At 37.5% G+C, this 26,017-nt stretch overlaps 1 protein-coding gene across 2 annotated transcripts in view; it reads left to right on the plus strand.

Annotated features, from left to right (window-relative positions):
* The first annotated feature begins 408 nt into the window (after positions 1-408).
* LOC132133183 (oxysterol-binding protein-related protein 5-like) overlaps positions 409-26,017 on the plus strand; it is a 47,837-nt gene continuing 22,228 nt past the window's right edge. The window contains exon 1 of one of the 2 annotated variants that reach the window (XM_059545932.1): positions 409-831. The gene's annotated coding sequence lies outside the window, so the exon portion shown is untranslated. The remainder of the gene's footprint in view (positions 832-26,017) is intronic. The other variant, XM_059545933.1, reaches the window with a different exon arrangement.

The following is a 26,017-nucleotide window of genomic DNA, read 5'->3' on the forward strand; positions in this document are numbered from 1 at the left end:
GATTTGTAGTCCTGTTAAATCAATCACTAAAAACAACATTAAACAAATAAAGAATCGTTTCATAACCTATATTCAGATTATGGAAATTGTGTCAATTAATTGGGATTCTCCACTTTTTGATAATAAGTAATATTATCAATAACTAATAAGTGTATTTCCATTACCCATTTTTACATTTTGTTACATTATGCCATGTTTAGTTTTTGTTTGTATGCAATAAAAGATCATTGATAAAACGTTTGATATGGACATGTCTTAATATGCATTTCTTAATAAAAATCTGATACTCTTTATAAGTAGACGGGTGAATCAGACAAGAAGGCTAAAAGTTGTGCTGTCCAGCTTGACGTCAGGCTTCACGAGGGTTAAATCCAGAGCACGCGTTTCCACTCTGACTGGTTAAGCGCCTCCTTTCCTCCAAAGGCATTTCCTGGCGTCCGTGCGCGCTCCCGGAATACACAGCTGCACGCCAGCGGTTATGGCATGCTATGGACCGCTATTTTATCTCGCCTTCATCATCCATTTCTTAAAGATGCAAGTGTGCGCGGTAAACTCCCAACTTTCAACCGTATCGCGTTTGGAAAACAGCTTTTAGAGCGGCCTTTCCACATTTGAGACGGCATAAGGCGCGAGCGTTACTTTGTGTCGGGACAAACGGGAGCGTCGCACAGTTCCGTTCCATTTAATACGTGATTGACGGCTGCTGAGGTGTGATCTGAACCCCGTCAAACCCAAACCGAGCCGTTCTAGACCCGATGAAGTCGTTCGGATACGTCTAGATCTCCTGCCACGTTTCGCTCTTCGAGGGCTGAAGTTGCGACTATAACAGAGGTAAGACAAAACGATAGAAATATGAAAATATGACTGTATTACAGCTGCTGTGCTTTGAAGAGGGAAGGAATGATGGGTTGCTGTTCAGAATAAATAACCACAAAGAGCTGCACTGATTATTGGATGTCCTCTGAGGCATCCATCCATCAGTCCATAACCAGCACGAGTCCTTTGCAGCACTGCATTGTTCCGTTATATATTTCATATGTGACACACATTTCACATAAAGTCGCTTGCTGTCCGCCTCCTCCCTTATTTAGACATTATTGAACCGAATCCTATCGGCAAAAAGTATAGAATTGCTGTATTTACATTAAACACTGATGCGTTAACAACTATATTTGTTAACAATATTTCAGTTATTAATTGAAATATTTAAATAACAAAACATTTGTGCGATTAAGTATAAATATTCTAATTGGCAGAGTATCAGCTCAGTTCACTATACACAGTATATTTTATATCATATAATATTTAATTGATTTATAAATTAAAGTAACCTAATGAAGCCATAAAGTATGAGGCCTTTTAGGATTGTTACTTAATTGTTCACCCACTGTATGGGTGAACGCTTTATTGACCAATCAGCATCCATAAGTATAATAATAATATATGCATATTTAATATTTTGTTAACATTATATGAATTATATTCAAGGAATAGTTCACCCAAAGTTGAACATTTTCTGAAAATGTATTCACCCTCAGGCCATCCAAGATGTAGATGAGCTTGTTTTTTCATCAGATTTGGAGAAATTTTGCCTTTCATCACTTGCTCACTAATGATCTGCAGTGAATGGGTGCCGTCAGAATGAGAGTCCAAATAGGCTATCAATAAAAAAACAAAAAAACAACCTCAATAATCCACAAGAAATCCACTCCACTCCTGTCCAGTTCATCCGTTAATATCTGTTGAAGTGAAAAGCTGCATGTTTGTTGAAAACAAATCCATCATTAAGATGTTTTTAACTTCAGCATACCTTAATCCGTAATAATGCTTCCTCCATTGAAAATCTCCAAATTATTCTGATAAAGAAACAAACTCATCTACATCTTGGATGGCCTGCCCTGTGGGTGAGCAAATTCTCATCAAATGTACATTTATGAGTGAATTATTTCTCTAACGTTATTGCTGTTTTTACATCTGATGCTATAAATAGCAACACTTCTGTTTTTATCATGTCACGACCCCGCTGATATAAGCTGAAGTCATTTCATTCACCACCAGCAGTAGGGGGTAAATACTGTGTCCAACTAACCAGAGTTTGCTTGTAAGTTTCTCTTTCATTACAAAGGAAATGTATCTTGAGATAAGCAACGGTAGTTCAACCCTGCTCATTAAAACGGTCGACCGCTAGTTCACATTCAGTACCAGATTGCTCAGACAGAAATCAGTCAGACAGTGATATTTTGGGAAGAGCAAACCAAGAATCAAGCTACTCTAACAGCCCAAGTGTTTGTTCCTTAATTTATTCGTACCCTCCTGTTCCAACTGTGGCTTTTCTCGCTGATAGCTCTTTGTAAGAACTCCAGACAGCTGAATTCTTTTTAAGGAGTGGTTGGCCTTCCTGTCTGAACAGCTGAGCTCTTTAACGTGGTTTCGGATATTAGAGCCAGAGCTGTTGCTGGATTGTAAAAAAAAAAAACCTTGATTGTTGCTTAAATAAGCCATTTGTAAGTCAATTCTCATGAAAAAAGGGAAACAATGTTTGGCTTCGTGACACTATCCAAAAAAATAAAAATATATAAATATACACGTGTACAGTATATATACAGTATATAGTGAAACTTGATAGTGTTAGTTTTGGGCGGGACTATTTGTTTTTTCGACCAATGGCAATTGGTAAGTAGCAATTGTAGGTAAGTAGTTCCTGGTGGATAAAAAAGAAATAAAAAATCGAAACAATTAACAAGTAGAATCCTATGTGTTTTTCTTGTTGATCATCCCGTTTCCCTTGGAAATGTCGTGTAATAAAACTGTTTTGGTGTGCTGTTTCAGACTAACTTCAAGGTAACACGATTGTCGCTTTTATTTTAGCATTATTGCAACATTTTTAACAGAGCTCTGTGTTAATTTGCTTGGAGCTGCTACATTCCAGCAGTGCCAAACTCTTCATATTTAGCCTTTCATCCACAAGTACTGCATTCCAATAGGAACTGCTGATTACTCATGCTTGGCTCATGCTTGAAAGCTTGAAATATGGACAGGTTGTTTCTAGCAATGCATCTGCTTGAGAGTGGTCTTGAGTGGATTTTTAATTAAAATTTTAATTTTAATTAAAAAAAATTTAATGTGCATATATATGCTTTTGTACAGAAATGCAATGCAATGTATTAATCATCTATGTTGAAAGCTTTAAAAGTGTGCTGATCTTTGAGTTTAGGAGTTTAATGTCAGTCATGCTGTATTTGTTTTCCATTGAGTAAAGTAGCTTATGGCATGTTTACGCAGCTATGTGCATGTGTGCACATACACAACCAAACCTCTCTGTCTTCTTCTTTTACAATTCATAATTTGATTTAACATTTACCATGTTTCTTTAACCCTAGAAGTATGAGTGTCGAGTCTCCCATCTTAGCCCATGGGACAACAGAACTCTGTCAATGGAAAAATATGGACCTAAAATCTTGTAGTTGTGGCATTTACCAGAAGCTGCTATACCTGCTAATGTTAAAACCATCCAAATGCAGACCCCTTGGTACATGAATATTTTAAATAGGCTACTATAGATACACCATATGTCATGTAGGCTACCTCATCTATCATTATGAGTAGTTAAATTTTTATTCATTATCCTGTTGAAATTGAATATATCAGCTCATCCTGATATTTATTTCTTAATGCTACAGTCGTAGTGCATTTACTCAAATCATCTAGCACTATGTGTCCAGTAAATGCCTGGCAGGAGGATTTATTTTCTCTTGCCTGTATGCTTTCTTAACCACTTGATTTGTCCATTTTACATGATTTAGATAGCAATGATTGACATCGTCTGTAATTTACAGTGGAAGCTTCCAGATTACTCTTCCTTCCCACATCAAGTCTACATGGCATCAGATGCTCCAGGCTGCTGTTCAAGTTATCTTTGCTTTGACATTCAGTGTATGGAGCTTGGAAGACATCCTGCCCTACTTTCCCTCCTCTGAGGCTGCAGTCTGACTATGTTAAAAGAGTGCATGCTATTCTGCACACACTCACGAGGGGGCTTATTACAGAATGACACAGCACAGTACAGAGAAAGGTGTGGGAAATATAAAGGACATTTAAGACATAGTGGAAAGAGAACAGGAAATGATAGGTAGAACTGGAAAAAAGAACCGAAAACAGAAACGAAATGGATTTAATATCTTACTGCTTTTAAACTGCAAGTTGTGATAACTGCTAGTTCATTACAGTAAGCTACAAAACATTTAGGGTAGATAACCATTTCATGCTACAGTTTTATTCTAGCTAGTTGTTTTAGGTACTGTATCTGCATGCCTGGTCTCAAAAATACACTTACTACATGTGAAATTGTTGACTTAGACCCAAGTGCTAAGGCTAAATGTTTTTTAGCATGTTTGTTATGTTAACACGTGCACACACCTTGCGTATCTGTACATGCTAATTAATGCTAGCTAGCTAGCTGTTTTAAACATGGTGTCTGTGTGAGCTACCTATTTGCAAAGATTCCATGACTTAAACCTATTGCAAAGTCAAAATTCTAAATTAGACCCAAGTGTGATATAGCTCAACATTTCAGACTAGCCATTAGCATGCTTGCTACATTATGTTAACATTTATACCCACAACATATTTCACACAAGTATGTAAACTTAAATGGTGTAAACTGATTTATGCTAACTAGCTAGCTTGACTAAAAAATAGAACCCGGTTGCAAATATTTATTATAGCGAAATAATTATATCCAGCGAGCACCATGGATCAATGTTAGCAGTTAACGTGTGTGCTACATTACATATTTTACTCAAGTATGTAAACTAAAATGCTTTATGCTAGCTAGCTGTTTTAGATTCTGATTCTGCCAATATAAGCTAGTCATAATGATTTCCATCTCTAGAACCTGTTTAGTAAGTGAAATTGTTACATTAGAGTGCAACAGCTCAATGTTTTAGAGTAGCGGGTAACACGCATGCTAAATGACGGTAACACGTCCACAGCATATTTTACACTAGTAAAATGTTTCAAACTCGTGCTTTATGCTACCTAGCTGTTTTAGACAATGATTCTGCCCATAAACCTAGTCATAAAGATTTCTATGACTCTTATTTAGCAAGTGAAATGGAGCAGGAGCGTGATCCAAAATTGGTCACAGATTCAAAGAAACTAAACAGTTCACAGTGTTCCCTTCATGTTATGCCTTCTGGAATTGGAGATCTTTGAGCCGTAGCGGAGAACACTTCCTCAGAGATCGGGCCGTCCTGAGCTTTAATTGGCCCCACCAGATATTCTAAGGTAGCTTACTGTACATAAACACTCCAATCAAGTCTGTACTTAACGCCTGACTGTGCTTCATGAAGGGTAAACAAGTCTGTTCTGTCCTCCTTATGTCGGAAGAAAGCTAAGGGAAAGAAAGAAAAAACAAACATACAAGAGGTGAATTATGAGGAGGACGAAATCCAGGCAGTTGTGCCAAGCTTACATTCAAAGAGCCTGTACAAAGTTATCAAATAGCTATATCGCTAATGTCAAGAAATGTGATTAAAAACCATCAGAGTGATCTCATGTAGCATTGCACACATGCAGAAGGGCGAGGGACGAGTTTCACATAGCCCTGTGCCAGAGGCGCGGATGCTCACCAGCCCTCCCTGCTTATGTTTACCTTGGCAACCAGCGCAGGGTGTAAACAAACACACCAGGTGTGCACCTTTGCAGTGCGTGTGTGTGCGGTTGGTAGGGATGAGTATAAAAACGTCCCGCGGGGAGTTGATGTATAGAAAGAGGTCAGCTGTGCTTCCCCACAAACCATCATTTCAGCAGATAACTCTGATTTCTGTTATGAGCAGCCTGGTTTAAACTGCTGTCTACAAAGTTTCTGTTCTGAACTATTGGAGTTAAATTTATATCTTGTTCTATTACATTGAAAAAATATTTTTTTATAGAGAATTTTTGTAGATCTTGATTGGGTTCTTGAGTTGTTACATAAATCTTTAGAGATTTAGTTTTTAGTTCGTTTTTTCTTTTGCTTATGAAGAATGAAAACATTCATTTTTGTAATATAGCAATGTAAGTGAGCATAAATAATGGTATTCAAAGTGAAATGTAGCCTAATTAAAAAAAAGTCTGAACATGAAAAACTTTAATCATTTAAAAAATGGAGAAACACACACACACACACACACAGTATTTATACTAACCCTTGTATTTTTACTTATATCATCTATATTTTTAAAACAAAAATTGTCAGAATAGGAAAATTCTTAAAATAATCTGAAAATAGAATACACAAACAGTTCTATTAAAATGTTATATATGTTTTAAATAAAACTTTATAATATTCTAATATTATTATTAATGAAACTTTGTTTAAATTTTTTTTTAATCCAAATATTTTATTTATGTATTTTATTATTATTTATTTTTTTACCTATATTATCTAATAAAATAAGCATAGCAACAGTATGCTAATCTAAAGATTTCCATCGTGGTCAGTTTTCATCCATGCATTGATTAACTGAATTGCTGTCATTATTAATCAGCATTACAAACATTTCAATGCCTCGAAGATAAATAACATTTAGTGACACAAAAATTTTGCATTATTTTAGACAAATTGAACGCCATACAATTGATTTTATATTTACATGGAATAATTTAGTTGATGTTTAAAATTTGTTTAAAAAGTTAAAAATCGTTTTAGCCCCCTTGAAAGTCATTGTATAATTCACACACTCAGTGTTTTTACATACGACTCACAGGATTGAGAAATACTTATTTCTTTGCATCTTTTTTTTTTTAATCAGAACTTGCTTTAAGATTAAGCTTATCCCACCCATCGTTTTTCTCTGCTGTTGTTTGCTCGTGACCCCATTTTGAAGGCATTTAAAAGGTTAAACAATACCAGGAACAATGAAGGAGCTGAAACAGTCCCAGTATTGTTAGAACTTGAAGACATTTGGAATCCAGGTTCCACCAATGCAATTCCTCCAGGATTTACTGTCAGCCGTGACTGTATGTTTTGGTTTGTTAGAGGTGTGTGTTCAGTAAATGGGACATTTAATCATTGACCAAGCAAACATGATTTATGTTATGTTTGCAGAGTTTTATAGCACTTGGTAAAGGTTTAACGGATTTTATCTTGATAGACCTAGATTAACTGTGTGATAGGTTAGTATACGGGGCAGCTGACTTGTGAATCCAGTAGATGATCAGAAGTTTATTGAATCTAAAGGTTTTTCCAAACCTGTGGAGCACAAATATAGATGTTTTGAAAAATGTACACAAAAATACAGTGAAAGTCTATGGTGGTCCAATCCTTTGGACTGTATGGAGAAGAAGAAGAAAGAAAAAAAAAAAACAATAAAAATATCTTTCTTTGTGTTTCACAGATAAAATAAGGTTTTGAATTAACTGAGCATGAATAAATGTTTTTCAGGAGTAACTATCCCTTTAAATTAAAGAAGGTCAGTAGGTCTCTTTTAATGTCCCACATTTCTAAACTGATATTCTCACATCACTTTTTAACAAATTAAGATTGTCTTTTGCATTGTAAGAATCATTACAAATAGCAGTTAAAGGAATAGTTCTTTTAAAAATAAAACGCATTTGCTCTCTCACAAACCATTTCAAACCCATATGATTGACTTTCTTCTGAGGAACACAAAAGGAGATATTTAGTAGAATACTCCAGCTGCTCTTTTCCGCATTGTCAAAAAAAAAAAAAAAAAAAAAAAAAAAAAAGTCGATTTTACAAAAATAAATAAATAAATGCTGTTTCTGCCATTTCAAAATCCCACATTTAGCTGGATGATTATTCATTAAAGTTTGTGATCTTGAAAAAAAAAATTTGATAGAAACACTGATGTTTGATTGTAAATCCATTTTAATAATGTGGCTTGATGATTCACTTTAAAGATTGCATCCTTTACATTGTTTGCCATTAGGTGGTGACAAGTGACTGTTTAAAAATGCATTTGTCAATGTCAGTCATTCAAGAGATTAATTAAAGAAATATGTATTATGAGAATAAGTATCTTTATAAGTCAAAATCATTTTGTTCCCCAGTAGATTTGTTCGAAAACGATTATTCATTCAGTAATGAAACAAGTAAATGCGGTGTCCAAAATCGCATACATTCTTGAGTACATACTTTTTTGAAAATTAATTAAAATGCCTACTCTTCTATGAGTACTATGAACGGACAAACTTCTTTTGTCACACACTGTTTTTCGACTACTATAGTAGGGAAGTATGTGATTTCGAATGCAGCCAAAGTCTCAAAGTGGGTGAGTGAGCCATTGATTCATTCTTTCAAGAGATTTGTTTAAAAACACTGATTCATCCAGTCTTTTGGAGTGAGTCATTGAATAAATCACTCAAACCATTTTGTTTTCTATAAATAATTTATTCCATATTATTATTATTATTATTATTATTAATAGAATGCAGCATTTAACTTGTTGAACATTTGGTAAATTACATGCTTTTTTGTTTAGGGAGAAATGTGATCTCTATTTTAAACAACAAAATCATGATTATAAGTTGTTGTTACGTTCTAAGTAGAAAAAAAGAAAAAAAAGTACCTAAAAAGTAGTTCATAAAAATGGTTTGCTCTATTTAAGGTAAATGTACGGTGCTTTTCAGTCCTTTTTGAACTTGACAGCTTATAGATTCGTAATGTATTGCAAAAAAAGAAAGGAAAAAAAGCAGCACAGATATTCTAAAATATATTTGATCTATATTTTGAGAAAGGAAATTATACAGTTTTGCAAAGAAATGAGTAAATGGTTGTTAATTCTTAGATGAACTGTTCAAATCATTATTCACCATGATCCCTTTAGATGGACTCCCAGTGGAGAATCAGATTCAAACAAAGTCAAACCTCACAATGGGGAGCAGAGCAGGTGTTTGACCTCTCAGAGAGGAACAAGATGTTTATAGCTCATAATTCCAACCCCACTAACATTTTAATTGAGTGATCGCCAATATGCATGTTATCTACACTTAGAGCTACATTAGCATTTTCTAAAACCAAAAGACCATGTGTTAATTTTTGCAGCCCAGAGCTGGTTTCTATTGGCCTTGATTCAGTCAATAGCCTCAGAGGACATCAGGATAAAAATAGACATATGCCACTCTGGAAAAGGACACTAAAGGTCAATATCTTGATGTTTTTTTTCCATCACATTGAAGCCAACCATCAGTGATCACGTCCATTAGCATTTGTTCTCTTTCAGGTCAGATTATAAAGCATAACACTTGGGTAATCCCTCCTCTGCTTTAACACTCGAGCTGGTATTTGCAGGATTATTCCATCATTACTTGCACATGTGCAAAACTCATTTGAATCTAATACTGCAGAAAGACTGTTCTTTTTCTGTAGGAAAATCTGGATTTGGGGTCAGTGCTGCATAGGGTTGGGAATCGTTAGAAATATTCCGGTTCCGATTCCGGTTCCATTAAAATCATTAAACAACTATTAAAAACATTGTGGTAACTACTCAATGCTCAATAGTGTTTATTACTTACCGTCAACTTAATTTAAAGGTTGGCAATGTCAAAATTCAACATATTTTACAGTATACATTTTTTGTAGGTTCCGATTCTGGTTCCATTTAAATGAACTATTATTATGTTATTTTTACCATTTTACCTTCATTGAATGTAGTTTTGCTGGCAGGTGGTAAGTAAAGTTGTGTAATGCTAGTCCATCAATCAGCATTTGCTTCAAAGTTATAATTGTTTACACTATCAATAATAATAATAATAATAATTTTGCTTTTCAAGCAGGAATAAGCTGGTTGGCCAAATAGTCCCTTGAGGGCTAAGACACTTGTTAATTTCCCTAAATTAATGAAATATAAACTGTTATACTTCTAACCATGTATACACACTCTCCATAAAGCCTCTATTTTACAAATAATAATGAAGTCAGGAGATGGTGTGATGCAATGAGTGGTTTCCACATTTTTAAACATTTAAAATGGATTAAAATAAATATCTTCTATCACTTTGTTTATCACACTCTTGAAATGACCTGTACACTAAATAATCCATCTCTCATACTTACATGCTTTTAGTGGTCCAAGTTGAAGTCAGTATGTATATTAATGACAATATAATGTTCTTGGTCATGTGTTGCACCAGAACCGTTTTCGGAACCGAAACTTAGAAATTGCTCACGTTTCCGGTTCTTTAAAAAAAAAAAAAAACGTTTCGGTTCTCAACCCTAGTGCTGCATGTGCACATACTCCCTCTGACTCTATTAGACGATCAGAACATCTTATCTGTCTTTTGGCACTTTAATGACTTAGTGAGCCTATTAGTGTCATCAAAACAGGGGAAGTCGTGGCCTAATGGTTAGAGAGTCGGACTCCCAATCGAAAGGTTGTGAGTTCGAGTCCCGGGCCGGCAGGAATTGTGGGTTGGGGGAGTGCATGTACAGTTCTCTCTCTACCTTCAATACCACGACTTAGGTGCCCTTGAGCAAGACATCGAACCCCCAACTGCTCCCCGGGCGCCCCAGCATAAATGGCTGCCCACTGCTCTGGGTGTGTGCTCACAGTGTGTGTGTGTGTGTGTGTGTGTGTGTGTTCACTGCTCTTTGTGTGTGCACTTCGGATGGGTTAAATGCAGAGCACAAATTCTGAGTATGGGTCACCATACTTGGCTGAATGTCACGTCACTCACTCAAAATGTTAAGAAACAGATGCTGTTGAGAAGTTCTCTGCTAATAAGTCATATTTGAAAACTTCGAATATTCGAGCAGTCATCAAAGTCATATTTCACTTTTTCCAAAACCAAAAGAATGATTAAATTTCATTTTATTTCTTAAATATTTTATTTTTTATTTTTAGCATTGTATGTAACATTAATTCTTTATTTTATTACATTTTAATTGTAACTATTTTAACATTATTTTAATTGATCACAAGCACATATGAAAAAGAAAATCATATTTGTAATGTAAAAAAAGCATGCATGGTGGTAATGAGAATTTGGAGAAGCTGATTAATTTTCATTAACAGAATTTATTACATTTATTAAATTAAAGCAAATATTTATAGGATTTTTAGCGTTGTCTGTGACATTATTTCATTACTTGAATTGATTATTATTAAGCACAATCATCATTACTTTAATATGAAAAATCATTTATAAATGTAACAAAAGCATGCATGATGGTAGTGAGAATCTGGAGAAGCTGTGTTCAATTGTAAAAACAGAAATTACATTTTTAAATAAAAAAATGAAGTATATTTTTAGGATTTTTTAAATTTTCTGATTCTCATTGGTTTAATATGAAAAAAAATATATATATTTCTAAATGTAAAAAAAAAAAAAAACAACTAAAAAACCGTACATGATGGTAATTTAGAGAAGCTGTGTTTAATTGCCAGAAATTGTCAGAACATAAACATAAACCTATGTTTTCACAGTTTTTTCTGGTGTATGTTCTCCAGTAATTATAACAATAGTAATGCAATAATATCATAATAATAATTAAGCAATAATTTCTAAGCAAAGTAGAAATGATAATAGTCATCAGTGTAATAAAAGCAGTTGTAGTTAGAAGCCATATTGTTTAATGATTTTATTGTATGTGCATCATATCAGTAGAATGTCTGGATTGCACTGATAACATTCTCTGGATATTGATAACTAAAGGTTGATGAGGTTGAACGGGAAATGGAGTGAAAGAACTAAAATCCTCTAGATTGTACTGGATGTATGAAGGGAATTTGTAAATATAATCCAGACATGTGTAATCAGATGTTAATTATGTATATCGCTGCACTTGTATGCAATTGGTGTTAATGGGGAGGATAAGAAACAAGGTGTAATTTCAGAAACCGGAATAAACTGCAGAAATGAGGTTGTGTGGTACTGCGGGAGAGGGAGGGAGACCTTTTACCAAAGTTTTTAAAATCACGTTCATCTGCTTTGACCTACATAAGACACATTAAAGTCTTTGTTAAATGGAGTGTGTGATGTGATGTTGGGTTATGATGGAAAGACACAGCTGCTCGAAATAGCGCTGAGGTACAGACACACCACCATTAGCTGGTCTCTAATGTACAACACGCCAATGAATAAATGAAACTCCCAGACTAAAACTCGACCTCAGCAGGGGCCACAGTAGGCTAAAACTCGACCTCAGCAGGGGCCACAGTAGGCCTAGTTTCAAAACACAGCTTGTTCTTTACTGGGTGTTTTCTTGAGTATATGTATATGTATATGTATATGTATATATTACATGTGCCGGTATTCGGTAATGCAATATATCACGGTAATTAATATGCACAATATTGTTATCGTGGGCACTTCTAAATACCGTGACTAATTATATATAACAAATTATTCCAAATTTGGAATGCATTTTAAGAATACTATTGTCAGGGATCGAAAGAGAATTATCAAAATAAACAAAAACACAACTGAAACCACACCGAAGGGGAAAAAACAGAATAGCATTCATGCTTACAACTAGAACATAGACAACTAGACTGAACACAGGAAAGCCAGATATCCAAGACATGAACCAGTACATACGTGAGACAAACGAGCCCAAAACAGAAAACACAGGAAGCTTATAAAGGAAAGGCAATCAGGTAAACAGCTGGGACAAATTAAGTCAAGGAATAAGGTAACGAGAGAACAGGTGAGTGGAGTTTAGGGGAAATAGAGTCTAGAGGAAAGGGAGAAACACAGGTGGAACAACTAAAACAATAATGAGATAAGATAGCCGGGGTCAGAAAATAGACAGGAGAGAGCACATGGCACCAAATAAAACACAACACTCACAAAAAGACAGTGTCAGTGACAGTGAAGACTGTGACTACTATTCCCATCAACTGGCCAAAATGCACAACACCGCTGTATGCTGCTTAAAAGATGCCTGTGTGGTCTGATGTAAACAAGCACGCATGAGAAGCACATGGGGGAACACGTGAGAACGCACATTCACTCTCTGACAGCAGATGGTGCTAAGCTGCAGAAAAAAAGCAGCCTTTACTCCGGAAACCCCCAAAATAAAGCAGCTGTGCTACTTTCTAAAATGTATTTAAATAGCCATTCAAATTTGTGGGTTTGCTATGGTGTTCATCACAGCCGAATACTTAAATGTTTATACTTAATAGGCTATTTATTTTCAAACTTTTTTCTTTCATTTTAATCTGGACTACAACATTGATTCTTTATTGTTTGTTCACACTTTACATTAGGGCTTCATTAGTTAACGCTGCATTAGTTAAACTGCCAATTAAAATTTCTTCTGAACATTGATTCATCTTAGGTATTCCAATATGTAATAACACCTTGTTAAAATCGAAAGTTGCAACTATTGTTTAATGAGCTAACATGAACAAAGTTTTTTTTTTTTTTTTTTTTTAACAAAGATTAATAACTTCCATAGCAAATGTAGCTATTGCTCATTGTGAATGTTAATGCATTAACTAAGGGTAACTAATGAGGTCTTATTGTAAAAGTGATATTTATGGGTGCTTATAGTTCTTTAATCTGTGTAAAACTTTTAACTTTATATATTTTTCTGTATTGCTTCATAGTATTTAAATGTCATTTAAATGACCACTTTTTAAAACTTAATTAGAATACCGTGGTAATACCGTATATCGTGATAAAAGCATGAGCAATTAATCACAACAGGAAAATTTGATACCGGCATATCCCTAATATATATATATATATATATATGTGTGTGTGTGTGTGTGTGTGTGTGTGTGTGTGTGTGTGCAATCACAACAAGAAACACTGGAATATCTTGGAAGATTCACTTTATAATGTTATATTTTAAGTAAAAATATAGTTAGTAGAACAATGTAAGAAATGTAGGATAGTGTTTGTGTTGGGTAGAGCTTTTAAGCTTAAAAAGGACATAAAAGTATCACAAAAGCAGTTCATGTGACAATATTTCACATCTTCTGAAGCTGAATATATCTATATATACATTTTATTAATTATGTCATCACATCATTTACTCACGTTATTAACATCTGACATAATTTACTGTTACAAACCTGTGAGAGTTTTCTCTTCTGTTGAGCATGGAAGATTTTTTTACTTTGACTGAGAAGCCATCGTCTTCTATGCGGGGAAAATGCTATGGAAGTCAATTGTTGTCATCAGGTGGTTCTTCATCAAGTTATCGTTAAGTGGTTCTTTGGTGTTTAGCAGAAGAAAAAAAACTTATACAACTACAACTTGAGGGTAGTAAATGGTGACAAAAGTTATTTTTTGGGGTGAACTATCCCTTTAAGTCATTTTTGAACATCTTGAGAGTTCTTTAGGGTAGTGATGTCTCATTTTTTTTAATTAGATGTGTTCATTTGAACAGAACCAGCCTGAAGGATTCATTCAGGAATTAGACTGACGCTTCTGAAGTTTAAATCAAATCAAATTAATTAACATATGGTTTGGAACTAAATGAAAAGTAAATAATATCAGACTTTGAAGAACAGTGATTAAGTCAACTATCCTTTTTTAATAATTTTCAAACCTGAGTTTGTTTCCAGACTTCTTTACGATATGTTTTTGCAGACCCTTTGGCAGTCAGGTCACAGTTTTCAAGGGTTACCCTGGCCTTCAAAAACAAGGAGCTGTAATTGCTGCTTTTCAGACAAGAAAGTAGGACTGAGCACTGTCATCCCCCAGCATGAAGGTACAAGCTGGCCTATGACCTTGTTATTGGTCACGGTCGCCTACGAGGCTGAACACATCATTAGTAGAGCTGAGAGCCTGGAGGCCATGCTGTCGGTCTATTTAAAGTGGCTGCTCAGTGCGAAGCCAGCTAGTGCTTTTAGACTTTCCCCATGTGAGGGCCTGAAAATACCACCCTGATCTCCTTTTAGCAGACTTCAAACTTCAGTCAGACTTGAACACTAATATGTAGGTGTCATCTTTATTTTTGCCTTGACCTGGAGCAGTGTCAGGTCTGAAGCCAGTTAAACCAGTTTAAAATCATAATGGGTTGGGATTTTGAGTTTTTGTCGTGAGAAACCCAGCACCTTGCCCTGGTTGTTTGAAACCGTTTACAACCCCAAAAAAGGCAGTGTTATTTTTGGCCAAGTCAGCATAAAACTAGAGCTGCAACTTGCAGTTATATTGATTGATCGATTAATTTTGCGATTAATCGATTATTCGGTTGATTTTTTTTATTTTGTATTAATTGGATAAAAAGCTATTTTTTCTGTATTTTATGCTTTATATTATGCACTTCAAAGAAACTCATAGTTTAATGTAAATGACCTTATAAGATGCTCAGGCTTTTCCATGCACAGCATATAGATGTGATTCATTGATACTCAAACTCACTATCTGATATCTCCATTATTAATTATTATGGATTTTGTTGCAGCTCTACATGAAACACAGTTTGCATTTTACTTCTGTAATGGGACTTTTTTCTTAGTTAAATAGGTTATTCAATGACAAAAGCCATTTTTCGATTATGAATTATAAATTATGTAAGCTATATGTCACGAGTCATTAATTTTTTTTTTGTCATATCCATTATTTTATTAAAAATACATTTTAAATGCAGTTCATGCATATTTTAAGCAGCCAAGTCTAATACTTTAAGCTGCTGAGGGATGCTGGATGGTGTTTGTAATGGACGCGCACGCTTGGGTTACTATTAACTGGAATGTCCACACAAGATGTTAAAATTGCTCATTGTTGTTGATTTATTTTTAATATATATATTTTTATTTTATATATTGTTGTAGTCTTCATTTCCATATAGGCAAGAATCCAATGAACAGTCAGTAAATCCACCAATCCTTCACCTTTACAATGACTTGCCTAGCATGACAAACAACCTAGCGTAGCGTAGCGTAGCGGTCAAAAACTGTGTACACCTTCCCTCCAGCAACACCTGTTCCCTGAAGGAAGGTTCCTACCTATATATTGTGAACAATCAAGAAAGAGTGACACCTACTGGAACATAACTGTACATAAGACCAAAATGGCTCTTACATACCGGCCCCTAATTGGGATGAATCAATATACCAATTCCCAACACATAACATAGAGCCATAAACAAACATACACACATGATGCTTGTAACAAACCCCTGAACCAATTGACTCATGTAAAAAGCAAAGTTTTGCTACAGGCCTGTCAATAACACTTGACTTAGTTTGTAAACGAACAGAGCGCACAAGCCCCTTCTTGTCAGGGAATGTTTCCAAAACTCTTCCGAGTGGCCAGGATCCTCGAGGTGCCGTTGGATCCATAATGGCCACTATGTCTCCAGATTTAAGGCTATTTTTAATCTTGTTCCATTTCTGCCTCTCCTGCAGCAATGGTAGGTATTCCCTCAACCATCTCTTCCAAAAAAGGTCTGAAATGTACTGAACCTGTTTCCACCTTCTTTTTATGTAAAAGTCATGAACATCAAACAATCCAGGAGATAAGGATGGTTTTCCCTTTAACAACAGAATATGATTGGGATTGAGAGCTTCAAGATCTATTGGATCGTCAGACAATTTGGTGATTGGTCGATCGTTCAAGATTGCCTCCGCTTCACACAAGACTGTATGGAAACTGTCATCATCAAGTGTCTGCTGTTGGAATACTGCAGTGAGAATCTTCCTCAACATGCGGATGATCCGCTCCCAAACCCCACCATAATGGGATCCAGCTGGAGGGTTGAAACTCCACTTAATGCCCTTCTGACATAGCACTCGTTGAATCTTAGCCTGATTCAATGACAAAAGTGCCTCCCGAAGTTCCCTCTCTGCTCCTACAAAATTTGTGCCATTATCTGAAAGAAGATGCTCCACTTGCCCTCTTCTACTGATAAATCGACGAAGAGCATTAATGCAGGCATCTGTGTCAAGAGAATTGGCAAGTTCAAGATGAACAGCTCTACTGGCCAAGCAGGTGAAGATGACACCATAACGTTTCACTGTACCTCTTCCCTTCTTCACCTCTATTGGTCCAAAATAGTCAACACCTGTGTTGGTAAATGGCGGATGGTCTGGCATAATCCTCTCCTTAGGCAGATCAGCCATCTTCTGTCCCATCATCCTCCCATTATATTTTTTACAGAAGCAGCATTCTGCTACGACCTTCCTCACAGCTGAGGTTGCACCTGTGATCCAATACCTTCTTCTCAAAGCAGACAACATGTGATTACGCCCACTATGACCAAGCTGTTGATGTAAATCTTTCAGTATGAGGGTAGCCACATGCTGATCTTTAGAAAGGAGTAGCGGATGTTTTGTGTCTTCTGGCAATGAACCCCGTGTCAGCCGCCCTCCGACTCTCAGAAGCCCATTATCCAACCATGGATCCAACTTATAGATGGTACTCTGTTTGCTCACCGTATGCTTTCCAGAAGACAAAGCAGCAATTTCCCCAGGGAATCTTTTCTGTTGGCAATACCAAATTATAGCTGTCTCGGCTCCCATAAGATCCTCTATCGACAAGGTTTTTCCTCCTGTTGTACCTTTAGCTATTTGATTCCCTTGCTCCAGGACATTCCGTTTATTGGCTTCAGCAGTATCTGACTCTCTCCTCTTGCAAATCCTTCTCAACAACATCCTCTTCAACTTAAGAAACCAGGCAACTGATACTCTAAGTCTCTTCCAATCTGAGAAGTAAGCCATCAACCTATTTGTACCCTTTGGTGAGCCTTGAGTATTTACCACATTGACAAATGCTTCCTTCTTGACCTCAAGGTCCCCAAACGCTACTGCAGTGTCCACCATATTTACAGGCCAATACTCTTCTGGTTTGTACAGAAACTTGGGTCCTTCTATCCATCTGTTGTTCTTGATAAAATCTCCAGCCCTCCTTCCTCTGGATGCATCGTCAGCTGGATTTTCCTTTGTGCCAACATATCGCCACTGTGATGTCTCTGTGGCTTCCCTGATGATGGAGACTCTGTTGGCAACAAAAGTATGAAACCGCTTGTCCTCATTCATGACATACTTGAGTACAGATGTGCTGTCTGTCCAGAAGACTGATTCTTCCAATTGAAGCCTCAGCTCTTTCTTTAGCATCAGATCATTAACGCATCTCTCAACCTTGAATTCAGAGAGTGCATTAAGTTCCTTCAACCACCATGTCCAACCACGCAATATGTCATAGGGCACAGTCTCATCCCATCCAAAGTTCCTCCGGCATAGCTCATGTAGCATGATCTTAGCAGGTAACACTACTGGTGCCAAAATCCCAAGTGGATCGTATACTGAACTGGACACTGACAACATTCCACCTCTTGTGCAAGACTTCTCCTGAATCTCCAGTTTGAACTTAAATGAGTCAGTTTCCGCACACCACAACAAACCAAGAGCTCTCCCAACAGGCAAGCTGTCCTTGTCCAGATCCAGCTCTTTCCACTCCTTGGCTCAACACTCCTCAGGAAAGGTTTGCAGGACAGTGCGCTTGTTGCTTATCCATTTTGTCAGAGTAAAACCTCCTTGCTGACAGAGATTGGAAAGATCTTGAACTAAAGAAACTGCTTCCTCTTCAGATGCCACACTCTTAAGGCAATCATCTACATAAAAATTATCTTTGAGAGTTTGAACAACCTCCTCATGGAATTCACATTGATGATCATCTGCTGTTTTTCGCAACGCAAAGGCAGCGCAACTTGGAGAGGAGACAGCCCCAAAAAGATGGACGGTCATGCGAAACACTTACACTTCTTTTGTAAAATCTCCGTTCTGCCACCACAAGAAATGGAGGAAATCCCTGTCCTCTTCTGCCACCCTAACCTGATGAAACATTGCCTGTATGTCTCCCATGACAGCTACCGACTCCTGCCTAAACCTTAGGAGAACACCAAGCAATGTACTTGTAAAATTGGGACCTTGCAGAAGGACTTGATTTAATGATGTTCCTTTGAATGCCGCACCACAATCAAAAACCACCCGTAGGTTCCTCTTCCTGGGATGACGTACACCATGGTGAGGAATATACCACACCTTGCCGCTGTCTCCTTTCAGCTGCTTAGTGGGCAATTGCTCTGCATATCCTTTGTTAATCATTTCTCTGACAAATGCTACATACCCCTCATAAAACAGCTCGTCTCTCTGAAATCTCCTCTTCAATCCAAGTATCCGCTGTTTTGCCAAAGAGAAGTTGGTAGGAAGATACACATTTTCCCTTTTAAATGGCAACTTCAAGGTATAATGATGGTCCTCAAGCTTGACAGCAATCTCTCAGACAATCTCCAAGAATCTAATATCCTCTCTTGACAATCCTTGCTCTTCTACACCTCGCTCATTGAAGTCATGGTTGAATTATTTAAGCAACATCTCCAGTCTACACACAGAAATCCTGTTAACCACTGCAGAACGGTCTTCCTCCTCAAGGCTGCCTGCATTCAAAGGACCATTGATAACCCAACCTAATGCTGTTCTTATAGCATAAGGGCCATCCCCATGGCTATTTATGACTTCCCAAGGCTCCATCATCTTGGGAGCATTGTTTCCAATCAACAACTCAACGTTAGCCATTATACGGGGAACTTTAACCTTTGCCAAGTAAGGCCACTTGGACAAATCTCCTTTAGATACCATGTTATCAGAACTTACAGGCATTTGTTTCTGTGTGAGTGTTTGTGGAAGCTGATAGAAGATGCGATCATCAATAGCGGATACTTCCAAACCTGAAAGTATGTATGCAGGTACAACTCTTTCCTGTCCCATAGTTTGTAACAGAAACTGCGTTTTCCTACCAGAAAGATTGAGCCGCTGCATAAGGCTTTCTGTACAAAAGGTCGCAGAACTGCCAGGATCCAGGAATGCATACGTCTGGATTGTATGATCTCCCTTACTGGCCTTGACTTGAACTGGTAAGATAGAAAGAAGACAGCAATCCTTTCCGGCCCCTGTATGACCACATGTTTCAGTAGATCCCAAGAACTTGTGTGCCTCTGACTCCTTGGAAGCTTTGTTGTAGTTGGCTGTATTTCTGTCTATATGACGCACAGTGGGATGGTGCTGACTACATATCCTACAAGTCAACCGCTTGCCACAGCTACGACTCATGTGCCCAGCACTTAAGCAACCAAAGCAAAGCTCTTTCTCATTTAGAAATTCCATCTTTTCCCTATGCTTCCTCCCTTTATATTGTGGACAGTACTCCAACAAATGATGCTTAGCACAACACAAACATAATGGCAATTCCCTTCTCACATTCTTAGTAGTTTCCCCAGATTCCACAGGTGCAACGGTAGTGGCAGATATGTTTCCTTTAACTCTGCCTTCTGAACGTAGCTTTGACCGATTAACAGGCCTCATGCTAGTTGGCAAGTCTCTAATATCACCAAACAAAGGATCCATTAGGATACTAACCTGTCTTTCAACAAATTGAACAAGATCTTTGAAAAAAGCTCTGCATTCAGTAGTTTCCAGAATGTTATGTGCAACAACTCACCACTGTTCTCTGAGCTTGAAAGGAAATATAGATATAATGACTCTCATATTGCTTGGCATATTTAACTCCTGAAGGTACTGCAGCTCCTCAGTGACATTGCAACAACCACGCAGAAAGAGAGCATAAGACTGCAAAGCATTAACATCCTCCCCCTTTATTGAGGGCCAAGACAACGCTCTTTCTAAATAAGCAGTGGCGATCTTATACTTATTGCCAAAATGTTCCTCCAATAACTGTTTTGCCTTAGCATAGCCAGAGTTAGGGGTTATGTGAAGACAACTGCGGACCAGCTCCCTAGGCTGCCCCCTAGTAAACTGTTCCAGATAATACAAGGAATCACTATGACTTGCCTTCTCCTCCACTCCCTTTTCAAATGCTCGTATAAATGAAACATAATGAAGAGGATCTCCATCAAACAAGGGAATGTCTCTTGCTGGTAAAGATGTGCAGTGTTGGTGTTGGACAAGAGCTGCTGTTATTTCATTTTGCCTTTGCATTATGGTGACAATGTCACCACCCTGACTCTCAATTTGTGGTTGAGAAATCACATGAGATGCAAGATGTCCATGAGACTGAACTGATGTCTGTTGAGAAATCCTATCGGGTGCAAGACATCCATGAGGTTGCACTGATGCATACTGAAAAACCCTATCAGATCCAAGAGGTCCATGAGGTTGAACTGAATGATGCTGAGAAGTCCTACCAGATCCTTGAGGTCCATGAGACTGAACTGACTGAAGCTGAGAAGTCCTATCAGATCCAACAGGTCCATGAGACTGAACTGACTGATGCTGAGAAGTCCTATCAGATGCAAGCATAGACTGTAAAAAAAGATGGACGACTCGCCTTCGCTCTCTTCCATTGGTCAAAACTGAAGCCGCCAGTGTCCCGATATGGCGCTGACATCTTGGACTTGCGCCTGCGCAGATAGCGATCTAGGGACCAGTTCTGCGCAGTAGCTATGCGCAGTAGCAAGCAGGAAGTAAAGCCTTAAAGCCGCGAAATCAACGGCCCCGCCCCTGTGCCCCGCCCTCACTCTCCCTCGCAGAATGCACATACCGTAATCTGCACTGTTTTGGAAGTGGAGTCCTGCTCCTGTGAACTCTGTCTGCTCCGTTCCAATCCAATCTCATTAAAATAAGGTAAATGCAATCTCCTCAGTCCTCCGAAGATCATGAAAAAAGCCTGTTGACGCTTCAGTGCCTCCTCCAGCTCAGAGAGCTGTCAATCACGACGTCACACCACCGTTTTTAGAGCATTAAATAACTATCTAAAAAACAACTTATTTTAAAAACGAACACTTGAATTTACATTAGCGTGATACAAACTACAGTAAATGACAAAAAACAGCTTCGGAAAAAAGATATTTGAAGGGTAATTTAATTGTTTAGTTGGTCTCGCGTCCCATTGAATAACATGGGGAGGCGGGGTTTATGACCTATACTAGGACCACTCACCAGGGGGCGATCAAGACATTTTGGCTTCACTTGTCAGGGCTTGTGCGGCACGCTTGGATGCAAGAGGTCCATGAGACTGAACTGACTGATGCTGAGAAGTCCTATCAGATCCAACAGGTCCATGAGACTGAACTGACTGATGCTGAGAAGCCCTATCCGATGCAAGAGGTCCATGAGACTGAACTGATGTTTTTCGTAGTATATGCTGGGAACTTGGTCTTTCTAAGTCCGTACATTCCTGCCATGTCTGCTGACAAATGTCCTGATACGACACAGAAGATGCCAAAGGAGGATCCACTACTGATACTTGGTTTTCCATTTTACTACTTACAGCAGATTCAAACTCCTCTGCCATTGGATTCAATATAATTGAGGTAGCTTTCTCCCCTTCCTTTTCCAATTGAGGATGCATATTATAAGAGGCTTTAGAAACACTGTGACATTCAGAGGCCTGTAAAACTGCAAGTTTAGCAGTAGATTCTGCTAGCATTGCCTTCAACTCCAGTTGCTCCTTTTTCCTCTTTATCTTCTGCTCTTGCTCCTCCAAAGCGTGTTTTTTCTTTAACGTTGCCATACGAGCGAGCAGTGCAGCCTTATTTGCCTCAGCTATAACTCTTGCAGAAGAAACACTACTGCATGTACTCGCTTTACTTGAACGTTTACTACCAACATTTGAAATACTATCATGTGGATCAACATCATCACCTTGGCATGCATGACCTCATTTAAAGTAGGCCTAACTTCATTCTCAGCACATGATACCCACATTTTGACTTCAGCAATAAAATCATTATTCACAATCATTTTTGCTTTAAACCATATGTCATGTTTTTCCTTCTCACTTTCAGGTAACATACCCATCAAAGAATCATGAATACCTTTTGCTTCATCACACAAATTTAAAAGATCATCAAAAGCACTTTGTACATCTTTTACATTTGTTTGTTGCATCAGACCTTGCATATTTTTTCTTAAATTGGTAGCTTTAATTAACACAGATTTTCTATCACTCTGTAATTTTTCAACCTTTGCAGCAAATGCTTTAGAAGTTAATTTCACAACACGTTTTTCTTTGTCCGTTTGAACATCAAAGTCATTTAAAGCACTCAACTGTGGCGTTTCCATAGACCTGTGCTCACTTTCAGATGTCTCCATAATACACAGAGAGTCAAAAAACACGATCGAAACTATTGAAACTAGTTCGCAAAGTTAGTTTTTGTCTTTGACGACCAATGCATTGGATTTATGTCCCATGATGTGTACACACAAAGTTAAATGGCCATTCAACATTAAGTAGCGCTACTAAACATACCTGTTCACGTTGGGCGCCATTGTTTAAACACAGCTCCTCTGCTGACGTTTATAGAACAGCTCCGATGTCTTTCGTTGCGCTGATGAATGTCCGTAACCCAGTAGGAGAGACGTGCGTGTGTAATCAACAGTTGCGAACGCTGCGATGTCCTCTTGTCACGATTGCAGCTGACCTTGGTCGTTGGTAAAGTCGATGCGAAGCTCTTCCAATAATACTTTATTCCCTTCGGCCAATTATGAAGCCCCAAAGTCACGTATAGGCTAAACACAGTTCCTTTTATGTCGATATACAGTTTTTGACTAAATGTAAGCGGCCAAGTCTAATACTTTAAGCTGCTGAGGGATGCTGGATGGTGTTTGTAATGGACGCGCACACTTGGGTTACTATTAACTGGAATGTCCACACAAGATGTTAAAATTGCTCATTGTTGTTGATTTATTTTACCGTTACTGGTCTTCATTTCCATATAGGCAAGAATCCAATGACCAGTCAGTAAATCCACCAATCCTTCACCTTTACAATGACTTGCCTAACATGACAAACAACCTAGCGTAGCGTAGTGTAGCGTAGCGTAGTGTAGCGTAGCGGTCAAAAACTGTGTACACCTTCCCTCCAGCAACACCTGTTACCTGAAGGAAGGTTCCTACCTATATATTGTGAACAATCAAGAAAGAGTGACACCTACTGGACATAACTGTACATAAGACCAAAATGGCTCTTACACATATAGTGACTTGAATACACCTCTTCTATAACAAACATGTTTTTAATTTCTGAATTAAAAAAAAAATGAACACAAATTCTTTGCCGTAATCTTTTATTATTTATTGGAAAAATAGATTGCCTGTTTGTCAAGTCTCCTAACTTGATATTTTTATTTTATATTTCAAGGCCAGATCAGGGAGTGAAATGTAATGCTCTAAATGTAACTCTCAAAAAGCTTAATGATAATTATTAATAAATCATTCTTGATAAAAATGGGGTAGAATTACTATTTTTTTTATGTCACTTCAAAAGAAAGTTGCTTCAGAGGTAGAGCAAACTACATTTTGATAAAATACTCAGATTTTTTTTTCTTTTTTTTTTTTACATTTGAAATAACATGCACCAGTTTACATGTACAATAAGATCAGGAATGTGTATTAAGAGCAGTTTTGATTTCATGTTGACTTCATGTTGTCGAAGAAGTAGCATTGACAGTCTGTTACAATTTAACCAACACTAAACCCATTTGTAAATCTAAAAGTCTCCATCGTTTATTTATGTTTTATCCAGTCCCATGTGTTACTTTCTGCTTGAGTGGCAGCTTGGCTTGCACCTCTATAATGGAAATGAGGTCACCACGCGATTCATGTTAGAGAACTTGTCTCGTGAGATACGCCATGCCCTGTCTGCTGTTATGCTGCCAACATTAGTAAATAGGTCATTTGGCCAGGCCTTAAATCCAGTGCTTGGAGTTGGATTAAAAGCCCAGTAAGGATGGAGATAAGCCAGAAACTGAAAGCGTAAATTCAGTCTGGACATGGTCAGTCCATTGATCCACAAACATTCAAAAACACAAATTCACTCAGCAGTCAAAAATAATTTTGTCACAAAGCAAATGGATATTGGATGGGTGAAAACATGGGGTTTCCTTAAGGCTAACACAGAGGCAGCTAGCTGTGAGGAAAGTAAACTACTGTTGTTAGCTAGACAGTGCATCAATTGTGTCCTCCATGTTTTTTTAGGAATCTCTGGGGTCAAAGAAAATCCATAGTTTTATATAAGAATTTGTGGTGGCATTCTAAATGATATTTTAGCAAATTCCAAAATAGATTTTTGGAATAGATCCCATGGCAGAAAAAAGTCTGCTAACCAGTTGACTGCAATAAGAAAACTGTTTTGGTGCAAAAGTTTTGGCACCCCCACGGGATCTAACTTCACTGGTACTTTTACACTGAGATCCATTCATTTGTCATAGCTGAGCAACGTCAACCTCTCTCTGGATTAAGTCTCTTTGCTGGCTTTGTTAAGAAGCGATTAAAGATGTCAGCTGCCAAGATGAAGGGTTGTTTTCTTCTGAAGTCTCAGTAGGGAGTGTTTCGAAGCTGCTGTGGAGTGCCAGACCTTAAATCAGAGTTGTGGGGTCACAGGAGGACGCTGGTTAGACTGTGCTGACAGTGGCTTGGCATCGCTCTTGTGTTTCTGCTCAGTTTTTCTACGATTAATTTACTCAGCTCTGTTTAAAGATTACTGGAATAGATCATAGGGCAGGCATGCAGGGTCGAGACCCTCATCAACATAACAATGGCTGCCAGTTATGAATGGAAACATTTAAACAATGGCTGTATGCTGTTTAAATGAATCAGGCATAGAACATAGAACAAGCCTTTTTTACAGTTTTGGTCTGTAAATATGGAGCCTCCCAAGAGTGTCACCATAAATGAATGGCTTGTCTATAACACATCAGGCTGTTTTTGTGTGAATAATTGCAGTGTATTATTTTCCTGGCATTTTTATTGCAAGACACTGCTGGATCTCTTATACACCAGCTCTTAATAATGTTCTTGCTCGTCTCAATCTAAAATTGAGTGTAGCGTTTTGTTAAATTTAGAATTGCAATCATTATTAGCAATGCCCCTTTCGATGTAGGAAGTGTCACATCAATAAATTAGCTTTTGAAATTCTTAATAAGACAATGAAATGCCTCTTGCTCCATCAGCCAGGCCTTTATGCCACACACAGAGACAAAGTTTCACAAAGTTTTATTTAACATTAGTAACATGTTTGTTTTTGGATTCATGTTCATTTCATATTGTGATTTAAGGACATTTGATGACTCTGCAAATGTAATCTGCTGTAACCATGA

Source organism: Carassius carassius, chromosome 50 (genome assembly GCF_963082965.1).
Source record: "Carassius carassius chromosome 50, fCarCar2.1, whole genome shotgun sequence".
NCBI classification, from domain to species: Eukaryota; Metazoa; Chordata; class Actinopteri; order Cypriniformes; family Cyprinidae; genus Carassius; species Carassius carassius.